This window comes from Halichoerus grypus, chromosome 13 (assembly GCF_964656455.1).
Source record: "Halichoerus grypus chromosome 13, mHalGry1.hap1.1, whole genome shotgun sequence".
NCBI classification, from domain to species: domain Eukaryota; kingdom Metazoa; phylum Chordata; class Mammalia; order Carnivora; family Phocidae; genus Halichoerus; species Halichoerus grypus.
The window spans coordinates 52,846,388-52,861,793 of record NC_135724.1 but is presented as its reverse complement, the minus strand read 5'-3'; the positions used below and the strand labels follow the sequence as shown (position 1 = coordinate 52,861,793).

The 15,406-nt window shown below is 39.1% G+C and overlaps 1 protein-coding gene and 1 long non-coding RNA gene across 5 annotated transcripts in view; one reads left to right on the top strand and one right to left on the bottom strand.

Moving 5' to 3' along the window:
- The window catches only part of DLGAP1 (DLG associated protein 1), an 889,834-nt gene that overhangs the window by 424,288 nt on the left and 450,140 nt on the right, over positions 1-15,406 (top strand). The gene's annotated exons all lie outside the window — the stretch shown is intronic.
- LOC144379785 (uncharacterized) overlaps positions 9,209-15,406 on the bottom strand; it is a 125,323-nt gene continuing 119,125 nt past the window's right edge. The window contains exon 3 of the long non-coding RNA XR_013443165.1: positions 9,209-10,313. This is a non-coding gene — a long non-coding RNA (uncharacterized LOC144379785). The remainder of the gene's footprint in view (positions 10,314-15,406) is intronic.

Genomic DNA, 15,406 nt, shown 5'->3' with positions numbered 1-15,406 from the left:
CTCCTGTCCTAGATCCCCCTGCGCAGACATAACCAGGGATTCTGGCTAACTGGCCAGTCCTGCAAGATAGAAGCATCTTATTTAATTACACTTACATAGTGTAATAACTCCAGGAAGAGACCTGACTATCCTTTAAGCTAAAATAAACTAATTGATGAGGTGGCCAAAAAGTTATGTTTGTACTTGGAGACAGAATATTCTTCCCCAAATACTTTGAACTGAAGAGTTAAACAGGCATGTCTGGAAAATACCCATTTTACATAATAAAATTAAAAGCATTTCTTATTTGAAGAAACGACTTGCTCTTTTGCATAAAAATCAGTTCTAAATATATTTAATATGTTTAAGTTTTTAAAAAATAGTTTATTTGAAATATTGGGATTCTTTTAAAATACACGGAGATGCCAGGAGGTTTTGGAATCTACATAAAAATGATTTAATCTTCATAGGAACAGATTGGTGAGTCATATTGAAAATTTTTAGTTAACACATTGAATTTGTGCATTTTTGTTAGTGTCATGATAGCTTAAAGATATTTAATAAATTATTTTAAGTCTTTCACTGGATAAATCTTGAGCAGCATAAATGCTTATGGACTGTTACAATCTACTTTAGTTTGAAGATCACTGAGAAAAGAAGGTGAAGCGTCTTTGAAATTACCATGTAAGTCCCTGGATAAAACTCCTTCAGTGCAAGCATCTTATTTTTATACCTTTTTTTTCTTTTTTTAATGTGGATGTTGGGTAAAGTAAGGGGCATCATCTAATGCAAGAATGTGTAATGTTGGGGAAATATCTTTGTGATTAAATTGCTGGCTTACAAGTGAGGGGGTCCTAACACTCAGAGGAAGGTGCTAGATCATTAGATTGTGCTCAGAAATGACCTTCAAAATGGAACTTAGGTGATGATTATGTTAGGTGAAAAGGGCTCCAAGCAGAAAGAGTCATTAATTTTGGAAAGTTTCAATCAATGATGCTTTTCGCTTCACTCTGCTGCTTCACAAAAGACTGTTTTTCAAAGATGTGAAATTTCCTATCAAACTCATGTAGTGGAGTAATTGCTATTTTACAGTATGGCGGGGCGGTGGGGGTGCTCAGTTGAACCTTGATTCCCTAAATCAGAATCCCTTTTGGAACTCTTCCTTCTACTTTCCCCCAAGGCTTAAAAATTCAGAATCTGAATCATTTTAATGATTTAATCAAGTGACAAAGTCACAATATAGATATCTGAGCTGGAAGTTCTTCTGGTTTCTACATGGTCTATTATAATTCTGTATTTTCCTGTAGCCTAATTTAACTCCCTTCTGATGAAGTTTAAATCCATTGCTTATCATTTTTCCCTCATAATAACCACTCTTCATTTGACAAATATTTAATAAGTGTCCTTTATATGCAAATTATGTCAATTACTCTCTCTTAAATATATTGTTAAACTTGCCAGTTTTATTTTTTTTTTTTTTTAAGATTTTATTTATTTGTGAGAGAGACAATGAGAGACAGAGAGCATGAGAGGGAAGAGGGTCAGAGGGAGAAGCAGACTCCCCGCTGAGCAGGGAGCCTGATGTGGGACTCGATCCCGGAACTCCAGGATCATGACCTGAGCCAAAGGCAGTCGCTTAACCAACTGAGCCACCCAGGCGCCCCATAAACTTGCCAGTTTTAAATAAAAATAAACAAACTTGCTGGTTTTACTGGATGCTGTAATGAGCCATCCAAATACCCCTTTAGAACCAAGGTCTTTATTCCACTCCCTGCTGGGAGTGTTGGCTGTTGGCACGGATGCCTCTCAACCACATCCCTTCTGGGGAATCAGCTTTGGTTGAAAGGACCTGCCTCACTCAAGACTGTGCTTCCTTTCCAGAGCAGCCCACATCCAATGACTAGTCAGTGAGGGGGATACAAAGACCCAGCCCCCTTTCCTTAATTTGGGAAAATTCCAAAGGGCCATCCCAGCTCCAAAGTTCAGCATTTTCCTTCTTCACCCAATCCTTCTTGCCTTGCTACCTCAGTAGTGGTTTTCCCCAGTGCCACCCTCCACTGACCCTCCTGCTCTCAAATCCCCATCTCAGAGTCTGTCTCCTGGGACCCCAACTTAAGACAAGAAAAACTATAGGGTATCACCGGTCAACCATTCTTCACAGTTCCTTGTCATTTCCATCATCTCTGTTAGCATCCAGAGCAGCACTGTATTTCTGGCTACCAGAATTTCCACTGCTTATCAGATTCTCGCCGTTAAGCTACCATATTGAGCTTCTTCATTATCAGTACATGCATCGTTATTCCTACAAATAAAAATGAATTTCTTATTCACATTAACTTTGCATTGTTGATGTCTAGTGTTAGTAATAGAGATTGACAGTGTGTTGTATCATATAAGACAATATTGAGTAGGTACTGACAGATACTCATCTTTTAAACAGATGATGTAACATATGGTATCAGTAAATATAGGACAGTACTGTAAATATATTTTCTTTCCTTTATGATTTTCTTTTCTCTACTTTATTGTAAGAATAGAATATATAACAGATCTACAAAATATGTGTTAATAGACTGTGTATGTTATTGTTAAGTCTTCTGGTTGGCTATCTTTGTGAGTCAACAGTTAAATGCAGATTTTCCACTGTGCACAATGCTGGTGCTCCTAATTCTTACATTGTTCAGGGCTCAACTGTACAAATAAACCTACTGAAAGCATAACGTGCTATACCAGAAAGCTGAGTCAATACAAGAGTCAACTGAAAATACTCTGCTGGACCAGTTAATGATTGTTTGCTTTATTTTTTTAAGATTTTATTATTTATTTGAGAGAGAGAGAGCACACTGCAGGAGAGTGACAGGGAGAAGCAGACTCCCTGCTGAGCAGGGAGCCCAATGCAGGACTCAATCCCAGGACCCTGAGATCATGACCTGGGTTGAAGGCAGACGCTTAACCGACTGAGCCACCCAGGTGCCCAATGATTGTTTGCTTTAAAAAGAAAAAAGAGGGGAGCCTGGGTGGCTCAGTCGGTTAAGCGTCTGCCTTTGGCTCAGGTTGTGATCCCGGGGTCCTGGGATCGAGTCCCGCATCAGGCTCCCTGCTCAGCGGGGAGTCTGCTTCTCCCTCTGCCTGCTTCTCCCTCTGCCTATTATTCCCCCTGCTTGTGCTCTCTCTCCTCTCTCTCTCTGACAAATAAATAAATAAATAAATAAATAAATAAATAAATAACTTTTAAAAAAAAAAAGAAAGAAAGAAAGAAACCTAGCATGGAAAATCCATCTTCTCACCCTCTTTAAGTATAATCTGGACACTGGTGGACATACTGGCATGCCACCAGTTAAACTGCACAGTTTTAGGGTAAAGTCCAGTAATTTTGTTGTTGTTTGATGGCAAGCATCTGATAAGCAGTGGAAGTTCTAGTAACCAGAAAGACAGTGCTGCTCTGGATACTGACAGAGATGATGGAAACAGCAGAGGGAACTGTGAAAAATGGTTGACAGGTGATACCCTATGGTTTGGGGGATTCTCTTCTAGAACACTGACCATCCTTTGCATAGAGTACTATGTGAAATGAGCCCTAAAAGTCCTTAAGACTGATCTAGAGGCTAAATTAGAGATGTTGTGTTTGGGGGCAAGTAAACCACTTTGACACCTTCAGTTTTGAACTCATGGGGCTCTGAGTGGGCAGCTGCATTGTCTAAGATCAAAAATACTTTAAAAGGCAGTTTTTTACTGGCAAGGTACTTCCTGACTTCAGAAAATAGCACTGATGGATCCAATTCAGAAAAAGGGTTCTCATTGTCTAAACCTTCTTGTTGTACAACCAAAACTCTGGCAGCTGTGTTTATCTTTTCCCTTCAAGCCTGGAAAGTTAGCAGCTTAGAGATGAGGGCAGTACTGATCATAAACCCAACTGCATTTGCACAAAGCAGTAGAGCTTGCCTATCCTTTCCTGCCTTAAAACTGGTGCTTACTTCTCTCCCTTATTAATAAATGTGTTTTTTGTGGCATTTTTTTTTTAGAATAGAGTACTTTTGTCTGCCTCAAAAACCTGTTCAAGCAGATATCCTTTCTTGTCAATGGTTTTCTTCATGGCATCTGGGAACTCATCTGCTGCCTCTTGGTTGGCAGAAGCTGCTTCTCCTGTTGTCTTGACATTTTTTTTTTTTTAAGCTAAACCTCTTTCTAAAATTATCAAACCATCCATTGCTGGCATTAAATTCTCCAGCTTTAGATCCTTCACTTTCCTGTTGCTTTAAGTTACCATATAATAATTTCACTTTTTCTCAAATCATATTAGAGTCTTTAGGTATGCCTTTCTTAGAGCAATCCTGCACCCACATAAAAAGCTGCATTTTCAGGTCAAAAGGTATTTCACAAAAAGTGCAAGGTTTTCATTCCTGCTGGTATAGCTACAACAGCTTCTGAATTTCCTTTTCTTAAAATGGTCCTGGGGCGCCTGGGTGGCTCGCAGGGTTAAGCGGCGGACTCTTGGTTTGCAGCTCAGGTCATGATCTCAGGGTCCTGGAATAGAGCCCGGTGTTGAGACTTCATGCTTAGCGGAGGAGGGGAGGGGTGGTCTGCTTCAGGATTCTCTGTCTCCCTCTGCCCCAGGCTCTCTCTCTAAAATAAATCAATCTTTAAAGAAATGGTCCTTACACTGGACTCATTGATCTTGAACTGGTGGGCAACCAGAGCTGCAGACCTCGATCTGTGGTACTTATCAAGCAACTCGAGTTTTTCGTATAATGTCAGGACTTTTCTGCCCTTCCTGGGAGCACTTCCAGGGTCACTAGCGGCATCTCGTATGAGTCCTGTGGTGGTACTCAAGGTTTTTGGTATTATACTAAACATGATGAAAAATACGTGAGAACTAGGAGAGATCACTTTTTACTGTGATAATTTGCTAGCGGGACTAACTGCTCATGTGGAGATGATTAGCGTCATACGGTATTTTAAGCAGATACTCGCAACACTAGTGCTCACAAAGGCAACCAGAAGGGGCTGCAAAATTATTACAGTAGTGCAGTATGGACTACAGTTAATTTTATGCAGTTATTTACTACTACATTTTTACGTTCATTTACATCTCTCTTAACTGCAAATGATACCATGTATGTTCTGTATGTGTGTAAGTTTTGATAAATTCTAACTTTTTATAACAGATTTGTGAATATTTTATGGTAGTAAATGATAAAATAGACTAATATCTACATATATTTTATGCATTCGTGACACATCTTTTTCTCAGTCTTTTTTGATATTTCTAGGCTAAGCAGTTCATCTGCAAGTTTCTTTCAAATTGTCACAAACCTGAAAAAAAATTCCAATACATTTATTCAAAAAAATCCTCATATAAACGGACCTGTGTATTAGTGGACCCGCACAAAACTGTAGTGTTTCACCAATCAGCAGAGCAAATACTGAATCCTAACAAAGCAGTTCCCCTGAGCACCTGTGTTTATAATGCGGATGAACTGCTTTGGCTTATGATCAGACATTGCACCTTATACTTAAGTCGAAGCTGGGTCAGGAGAGCATGAGAGTCCTCCTAACTGAGACCACTCTTGGCTTGATCTGTAACCTCTGGTTACACTGGGGTCGCAGAAGCAGCTTATGGGTGTCTGGAAAATTAAAGACTTTCTTCTGTTGCTTGTTAGAAATAATTGTCTCTGAACTCCAGGGAAAACAGAGTATTCAGTCCCAGAATGTTCCTGTTTTCTTTCTCACTATTCAATTATATTTGTCAAGTATTTATTAAACATCATTAATTTATATGAGGGTCCTGGGTTATGTACTTAGATGAGTAAACAAAACAGGCACAATTCCTGCCCCTAAGTTCTTTTTTTTTTAAGATTTTTTGTTTATTTATTTGACAGAGAGAGACACAGCGAGAGAGGGAACACAAGCAGGGGGAGTGGGAGAGGGAGAAGCAGACTCCCGGCCGAGCAGGGAGCCCGATGCGGGGCTCAATCCCAGGATCCTGGGATCATGACCTGAGCCGAAGGCAGACGCTTAATAAGACTGAGCCACCCAGGCGCCCCCTGCCCCTAAGTTCTTACCTTTGTTCACTCTCTTGAACATACTACCTATGAGGGAGAGAAAAAGAAGCTAGGAAAGCATGTGGTGGATGATATGTAACATATTTTCAGGTTTTCTGCACACACAGGCCTTCTTTTAATTCTCTGTTCAGAGCACGTGGCTCATTCATTTGCTTATACTATATGGTCACTTTTAGTTTAACTACCAAAATGTGATTTTTTGGATGTGGCTCAAACTGAAAATTCTCCACCCTTTTTCATCATCTGTAAATATTGTTGGAGTGATGAGGGGCTGGGAAGATGAAGGGAGGAAATACTGAGCATTTAGTACATTCCATGTGCATGGTACATAAGATAGGGCATTGAATCCGCACAGTGATTCTGGGAGTTGGATACTATGTTTATCTCTATGTATGAGAAAACAGAGACTTAGAATTTGCAAAACTTCCTAAAGATCACAATAATAGTAAGTGACTGACCGGGACTGAATCCAAATTTATCTGCCTTGTCCATGATGATTCTGCAGGTAGAAACCTCACGCTCAGGGCTATCTAATCTATCATTATACCCAGAGCTGGAGAAGCAATTTCCCTAATTCAGTAAACATTAACATTTTGGAATGAATGCATTTAAGATGAATTTGAGCAATAGAGCTTGGTGGGCATAAGAAATTCAGAAGAAAAGTATTGCAAAGATTGGTGTAGGGGCGCCTGGCTGGCTCAGTTGTTAGAGCATGTAACTCCTGATCTCAGGGTTGTGAGTTCAAGCCCCACACTGGGCATAGAGATTACTTTAAAAAGACTGGTGTAACACTTGAGGCCTTCCTCATGTATACTGCCACATGTCCACTCACAGGTCATTTTTAAGTATGAACTCTGGCTATATTTCCTCACACATGTGCTCATCTTCTTAGATTCTTCCACAGCAGCTTCTCCAAGAGAACATACAGAGAAGTTTCTGAGTAACCTGCTCCTCCCTCCACCTCTGTCTCATGTATCTTTGAAATGGGAGTCATTGCACACTTAAATATCGGTCGAGGGGGCTGGGGCACAGATTGAAGACTCCAGGAAAGCCTAAAAGTGCTGGTCTCAGCCTATCAATAACAAATGTGGGGGTTGGACCGGCCCTTGTGGTTCCTATGATGATTGCAAGATGCCCTTCCACAACAACCATCAGGAAACTATTAAAAAATAGAGGTTGATTACTTACAAGAGCTGGCAATTACACACCATACCTGCGGCTACACAGGGAGGTTGCAGACAGAGGAAGAGCATGCACAAACTGGGGGTTCTGCTGCTTATTGAGGCCGAGGCCTACAGTTTTATGGGCTCACTCTTCTTTGGTGAATTTAAAACATAAAAGCAGGAATTTAAAGCATGAGAAAAGATCAGTTATCAAAATTAAACAAAATCTCTAAAACAAAGGAGCATCAGTGGGGTGAAGTAGCCTGGCTCTATCAGTCTTGTGGCTGACTGTGTGTTTATTGGAGATCATCATCTTTGAAGTGGATGCCTTGGCAATTAAAGCTTTAAATCAGGCACTTGCATAAGGAAAGAAAGAAAAGGAAAAAAAACTGTCAGGGCTTTACAAAACAATCTACCCTCTAATGCCCTGGGTAGTTGATAAGCTCAAAGTCAGAGGGAGGGCATGTTGTAACTCAGTACATATTGAAATAGGACTATAGTAGCAAATCCTACATTACACAAGCAATAGTCTGAAATCCACTCAATAGCTATTGTCCCAAACTTGAAGGGTCCCACAATGAAATGAAGTCAGTGACCTTGGGGGCCCTAGGAATCTGGTCAAAGCTTTGGGTAATACTGTGAAATATTTTAACATCTTGGGCCATCTGGTGTAGGTAGATATGAATCTGTCCTGAGTTGTTAGATCATTCCCTATGTCATCTAAACCAGTCTCTCAGTCCTCAGAATAGGTCAGTTCAGGGAAAGGTTGAGTTTCATTTCAGGAGACTTCCAAAGTTAGGCCTATGTGGAACAAGTATTTGCATCAGGCATTTAATAATATTAAGAGGCATTTCTGCAGAACAAAAAGCAAAGGGTAATGGAGCAGATTATAACCCAGTTTCTGAGTTCTGAAAGCCACCAGTGGAGATTTCCAGATATCAGGCTGAAAGCATCTTCAGCTGGAGGACAGATGGCGGCATTCTGATAGAATCTCTTGGTTTGCAGTTTGAAAGTCTCTGGTGATCTTCCTGAGGGGTCCGCACAGCAACAGGCAGGAAGACCGTCTGTATAGGAGTTGGTGTGATTTCTCTGAAGTTTGTAGCAGGTTCTCCCCCTTTAGTCTCCATGGCTTTAGGAAAAGGGCAGTTTTAGTTCTTAATGATTGCAAATCAGAAGTGGAAGAAAATTGGAAATGTTTGGAGAGTTGTAGCCAAATACTAGAGGAAACTAGTAGAATTCAGCATCCAGTCCAGTTTACAGGTAGAAAACAAAACTTCAGACAATTAAGAGCACTGGAATCTAATATCCACACACGTGTATTAGTTTCTCCTGAAATGCATTTTTTTCTCTCTACAGTTACCCCTATTTCTGTCAAAGATAACCACAGTAAAACTAATTTGTGTGCAAATTTAGTCTAGTTTCAATAAACTTGACCTAATTGTTTAATAGCAAGTGACCATATAGAATTTATAGTCTGCTTTGCTGGAACTTGTCATAAGAAATCTCAGATTGAATTTGTATCAGACTTGCCTGCAATACCTATAGACTTGGGTTAATGCGTCTCTTTTTGAGGTCCCCGTACCTGCCAGGAAGTAACCTTCTTTACTTAATGGGCAAGGCCGCTGGAAACCCTGTATGGAAGGTGTCAGGCCAGTATTTCCAAGGGTCTGTACTGGCTTCTAGCAATTCAACCTTAGTTTCCTGAAGTCATGTGGTTATACCTGTCTATGTATGTCTCTGTCAAATGGGACTTTCCTGTCAAAGCCTTGGTGATGGAACCAATCTCTCCAATTCTATCCTGTTTAAAGGACAACAGATTCTTATTGGACTTAAATATGTTGCCATAAAAATAAGAATACTCACTTTCTGAATTCTGGAGGGATCAGTTTACCAAATTGCTGTGAGAGTTAGCCTATTTTCCTTATATCTAGAAAACAAAAGATTACAAAACCAGCAATATTTCAAACAAAAGGCGTAAATATTATAATCTACCTCCTCCATTTATTCAGTCCCATGCAATTGATTCTTATGCTGCTTGAATTCAATTTTTCCATTCGTTTGGGAAATTTTTTCCCAGTTCAGTTTTATGATCCTAAAATTATCAGAAACCTGTATTCTAGGGTCTTTTTCATGAATCTCCTTAAAGATGAGACATTTTTGCAGGAACTCAAATGTAAAAGCCTCGGAGTCAAAGAATAACTAAATGACAAAAGACTTAAAAATGGCACGGTTAAAGGTCAGAACAGAGTCCATTACAATGCAATTGATAAAAGGAAATTTGGTTATTTCTGTGACATACAACATTTTTAGTTTCAGGTGCACAGTAGAGTGATTCAACACTTCCTGAGCTGGTGCTCATCATAAGTGTACTCCTTAATCCCCATCACCTAGTTCACCCACCGCCCCCTCTGGTACCCATGAGTTTTTTCCATATAGTCAAGAGTGTTTCTTGGTTTGCCTCCTTTTTTTGTCTTTGTTCATTTGTTTTGTTTCATAAATTCCACATGAGTGAGATCATATGGTATTTATCTTTCTCTGACTTATTTTGCTTAGCATTATACTCTCTAGCTCTAGCCATGTCGTTGCAAATGGCAAGATTTTGGTTTTTTTGTGACTGAGTAATACTCTATTATGGATGGATATACATACACACACTTCTTTACCCACTCATCAATCATTGGACATTTGGACTGTTTCCATAATTTGGTTATTGTTGATAATGCTGCTATAAACATTGGGGTCTTGTGCTCCTTCAAATCTGCATTTTGGTATCCTTTGGGTAAATAGCTGGTAATGCAATTGCTGGATGATAGGGCAGTTCCATTTTTAACTTTTTTGAGGCACCCCTGTAATGTTTGTTTTCCAACAGAGCAACAGTTTTCCCCTTTCTCCACATCCTCACCAACACCTGTTTCTTATGTTGTTCATTTTAGCCATTCAGACAGGTGTGAGGTGATATCTCACTGTAGTTTTGACTTGTATTTCCCTGATAATGAGTGATGTTGAGCATCCTTTCATGTGTCTGTTGGCCATCTGTATGTCTTCTTTGGAGAAATGTCTGTTCATGTCTTCTGCCCATTTTTTGACTGGATTATTCATTTTAAGATAACTACAATGGGTAACATACAAGGACATATGAGGTTGCTAGGAGTTTCATAGAGTTCCTAGAACATTTTATTTTTTTTATTATGTTATGTTAATCACCATACATCATTAGTTTTTGACCTAGAACATTTCAATAACCTATATCCAGATAATGTAATCTAACAAAGTTTGGTATCACCTGTTTGATGATGCTTCCCAGTAATTTAACATACATACCAAATAAGCTCAGTTGGTTTAACAAGTCTTTTGAGATGTTCCAGGAACCCTCTGGAATATCCCAAAGTCCTCCTGAACCCCAGGTCAAAAAGACTTCATTTAGAATTTGGGGGATGTTAGTCAAATAGAATCATAGGTCACTATGAAACAATACTTAGTTTTCTGTCTAACCAAAGTGACGAAGACTTCACAGTCAAATAAAGAAGGTTACATAGTTCTAAGCTAAACTCAGGTCTTTTAATATCAAGACGATGGGGTTATTTTAGGAATCAAAGACCTGATCAAACACAGGAAATTATTTTGATTGATAGAACACAGCATCACAGAATCCTTGTTTTTGAGGCAGATAATTTTTTAAAAAAACCCTTTACAGTCTCTTATCAAGAGCAGACCAATAATTCAAGAATACTTTATCCTTTTACCAAGGAAAAAAACCTAATTTTAAATTTGCACCAATGTACTTTCAATATTAAAACTAATTTAGTTAATCAAATTTATTCCACTCTTAGCCAGTCCTGACCACACATAAAATTCCTTCCCAAAGATCCCTTTTCCATAAACCTTCAACAGCTTTCTTTTTTGCATTCAGATTTTATCCTATCCTATCCCTTTTTCCCAACCTCACTTTAGAACAATATTACTTTTCCCTCAAGAAAAATGCATTTCCATTCCTCATACCATCTTTTACCAAAAGCACGAAACTTACTTTGCTTACATACAGAGAGGTTTCCCTTATGATTTTTAGTAGTTTTAACCACATATATTAATTAGAATTCTTAATTCTTAGGAAGCTTGACTAAGAAATACAGAATTGTGAACTGTCTTTATATCAGCGTTCTGTGAATTGGCAAACTGAGAAATACTTTGTACTATAAAAAAGCACATATTTCTAGAACTCATAATCTTTCAATAAAGCATAAAACGTGCTAACAGACCCAAATTTTATCTTTAGTTTCTCTAAAAGTAGAATAAAACACCAAAAATAGATAAACCTATGTACAGTAATTAATGTTCATTATTCTATCTTATTTGGAGATGATTTAGGTAGTGAATTTAACTTAACTCATCATTTAACTTAACAAAACTTTAAAGTTTCAGATTACCAAAAAAATTGGGGGAAACTACTTTAAAATTTTTATCCAAAAACCTTTTACCTTATTTACATCTATTCAGTTTACTTGTTCTTAACAATTATGTTTAAATTTCCCACAAAAAACTTTGAGACGTTAAACAAAGTCTACCATTATTCTAAATTTTGCTGACACATTTTGCAACAGCGATAACATGAATTCAACTAGTAAACCCAGATAGTTACTTATCTGCCTTATATTTAATATCAATAATTTTGAAGACATGTCTGTTGTAATCAAACCAACAACCTTAAATTAGCTTTAATACCAAATGTTTTCCCAGATCACATGAATCTGAAATTCATTTGGATTGTTTTCATTTTATTTTCGAGAATTTTTATGAATACTAAATTTATAGATGTACTTAGTTTTCTTAAAGCCAATTAAATGAGCTCTTTTACAAGTTAATTTTGGCAATAACATTCAGAGGTAGAAAAATACCATACATCTATAACACATGAACACACAGGCAGATGCATACAGAGACCTTATAATTACGGTTCTTTAAATGTTTAGCCATGAGATGGGTACAATAATGCCAAACTCACTAGTTTACAAAAGAACAGTTGGATTCAAACTGTTTTTCTGGAAGATGGAATAAGTTAAGCTTACCGCTCAAGTGGCTAACCTCTTTCTCTATTTGTAGAGAAGACTTTTACAGTTCGTATCTGTCCCTGGAAGTAATCTTAAGGAGGCTGTGATCTAGAGTCTGGGCAAAAGAGCCTTTTTTTGCAGCTTGTATTTTTAAAAGACCTCTTTTCCTTTCTTTCCTTCTCTTCCTTCGTCCCTCCTCTTAGGCCAGTGTGGGCATTGTTTTAGAGACCTCCTGGGTGTTGACATTTCAAAGACATGGTAAGACTTAACCTCTTCAAGGGGCAGAGAAAGAGTGCAGGTTTTCTCCTAGGAGTTTTAGTGCCTTTCAGATGGTTTTGGCAGCCCCAATTAAAATGTAGCAGTGCTGTCGTGTAATTAGGGTGTGTGCCCTGTAAAGAATAATTCTCTGGACTCAAGGTCAAATGGGGCCTCTTTGGGGTTGGAAACAATGATGTGGTCGTGGGGGTCCCTATGGTCTTGGAAATGACAAACCCGTTGGATTATGCCAATTTTGCACAGCAAGAGATGAGCCTCATCTTCATGTTTTCCACTCACTGTGAGCCTTAGCCATGATCACTGTGATGGAAGGAAATGAGCGTTTGTCTGGATGGATCTTTAAGAAAGTTATAGATTTCAGAGTCTTTGGAGATACCTACCAGTTGACCCATTTTAAAGGCATCTGTGAATAAGAATGTGGAGCCTTTTCAATCAAAAAAGGAAACCCACAAGAGCCAATTAGTTCCCCTTTCTCCTTCCTGTTGTATACAATCTTTAAGAAAGGGTTAAATTTCAGTTAGAATAGTTTATTTTCAGTTTTTATTTCTTGACTTTTTTGTTGTTACCTTAATCTTGGGTATTGTTACTGGAAAATTTGGGATGACATCACCATGAGGCCTCTTCACAGGTAGCTGCTTTTCTTTGCAGGGTCCCAGGAGACCCCTCTGGGATTGGGCTCTGCCTCCTCCGGCGTGAGAAAGCCCCTAGGCTTCTAGAGCTTAATACCAGAGTCTTAGCATGCTGGTGTGCCTGGCATTGAGTAACACCCAGGAAGCATCCCTGGGGTTTTGCATTTACTGAGCAGCTGCTAGACCTCCTCAGGATCCTTAGGAGGTGCTGGCACCAGATGTCCAGGACATTTATATTTTTCCATCAATTTTTCTAACACACAACACCAGTAATCAGACCCATAATATTCTATTGGATCAAGGGATGAAGAGTGACAGCAGGGAAGTGGTGACCCAGAAACCATGGCCTCTGTTGTGTTTTCCCTCTGGTGGTGTCATTGGTTTCTTATTGCAATAATGTGCTTGCAATCCAATCTGCCCTTCTTAGCTCTCCTTGGCCTTTCTCATGTTAGTCAATATGTCTCATCAGACAATATGACCTTATCACGCTGCTCTGGGGAGACTGTTCATGACTGTATCATGACTTTTTGGGTTGGATACTGCAGGCAACACATTACAGGGGCAATACGTGAGAACACATAGAGGTGCCTCAGACCCCCAGCAAACATGCTCAGTTCCCACATGGGGTTACCCCGAGTTAGGCAGCTGGTAAGCAAATTACAGGTAAAGGGCATTCTCCTCTGTTAATTGCAAGAGCAACCATGCAATCCTGCTAACTACATCCATTGTTTCATGCCAATCTCAGTCCATCCATAACTAGTCTTGTAGTTGGACTGGCCCTTGTGGTTCTTATGATTGCAAGATGCTCTTTAGCAACAATTATCAGGAAACTTTGAGAAACTAGAGGTTCATTACTTACAAGACTTGGAAATTACACAGCACACCTGGGGCCACACAATGAGTCACAGGTAGAGTGAAAGCATACACAAGCCAAAGGTTCTGCTTTTACTGGGGTGGAGAGTGGGGGCCTAGAGTTTCATGGGCTCACTCTTTAGTGGTGGATTTTACAAAGCATGGGAAGAGAAAAGGCAAGTGGCCCAAATGATCAGTTATTGAAATCAGTATCTCTAAACAAAGGAGCCTCAGTGGGGTGGGGTGGCCTGGCTCGATCTCTGTGGCTGACCATGTGTTAATTGGAGATCTCCATCTTAGATGACTTGGCAATTAAAGTCAGGCATGTGCATTACAAAAAAAGAAAAAACTGTCAGGGCTTCTCACTAGAGTCTGTCTCTAGGAAAAAGAAGTTTCTCGTCATACTGGAGGGAATAGGAGACAAAAAGAAGACCCTAACTGTATACTAGTTACTTAGATGGATATAATAATCTGTTAATCGCATGTGTTTATTATTCTTTGGTCTTAACGCTGTAAAACTAATGGTCTGAAGCTAAAAGAGGAGCACTGTTTATTTTTCACATTATTTGTTTTTAATTATCCTGCTTTGTTCCACCAATGATTTGAAGTGGCCTATAAGGATAGTTAGATCCGTGGAGAGAGACGGATAGATCTAGCAGTAGATATACCAATAAAAATTAACATTATTGTCGTCTGAATTTAGGCCCCTGGATGATGACTGACATCAGGTTGATATTCCTAAAAGCTAAAGCAAAAAGGAACGGTCTATTAAATAAGTCATTCATATATATTCATGGTCATGAAAGATAGCATTCTCTAATGAAGCAAAGATTTTCCTGACACCTCAGTTTGACAAGGACTTCTTATCTGACGGGTGGTGGCCAGTATTTTTTATGACATTCTGAGAACAAATTTAACTTTTAAGCAGGTCTCATGGGAAACTTTAGTTTTGGGGAGTTTTTTTCCCACCTTAATACAAGATGAGGGCCTAATGCCTGAATCCAACTCAATGGAAGCAGTTTGCTAGAGAAATGAGAAAGCCTGGGGACAACATCCACAGCTTTTTGACAGTGTCCCTTTGTTACCAGAAAAAAGGATGCCACAAACATCCCTCATTACCGGGCCCGTCGTTTTCCTCACCCACACATAGTGTGTAGGCAACTAGGTCATCCAAGTCTTTTCTGCTAAGCCCCAAGTGGGCTGAGATTTTTGAAACAAGTGCCCTTGGCCATCACTACCCATTTATTAGAATTGACAAAATTGAAGTCTATTTGTCATCATGGGCTGGACTCTCTGGGGTCAATATGTGCTTCAGAGAGTAGGATTATAGACACCATGTTCTGTGTGTTTTTTTAAGTGTATTTTTCTAGGGAAACGACTTCAGAACTTTCAATCCATGA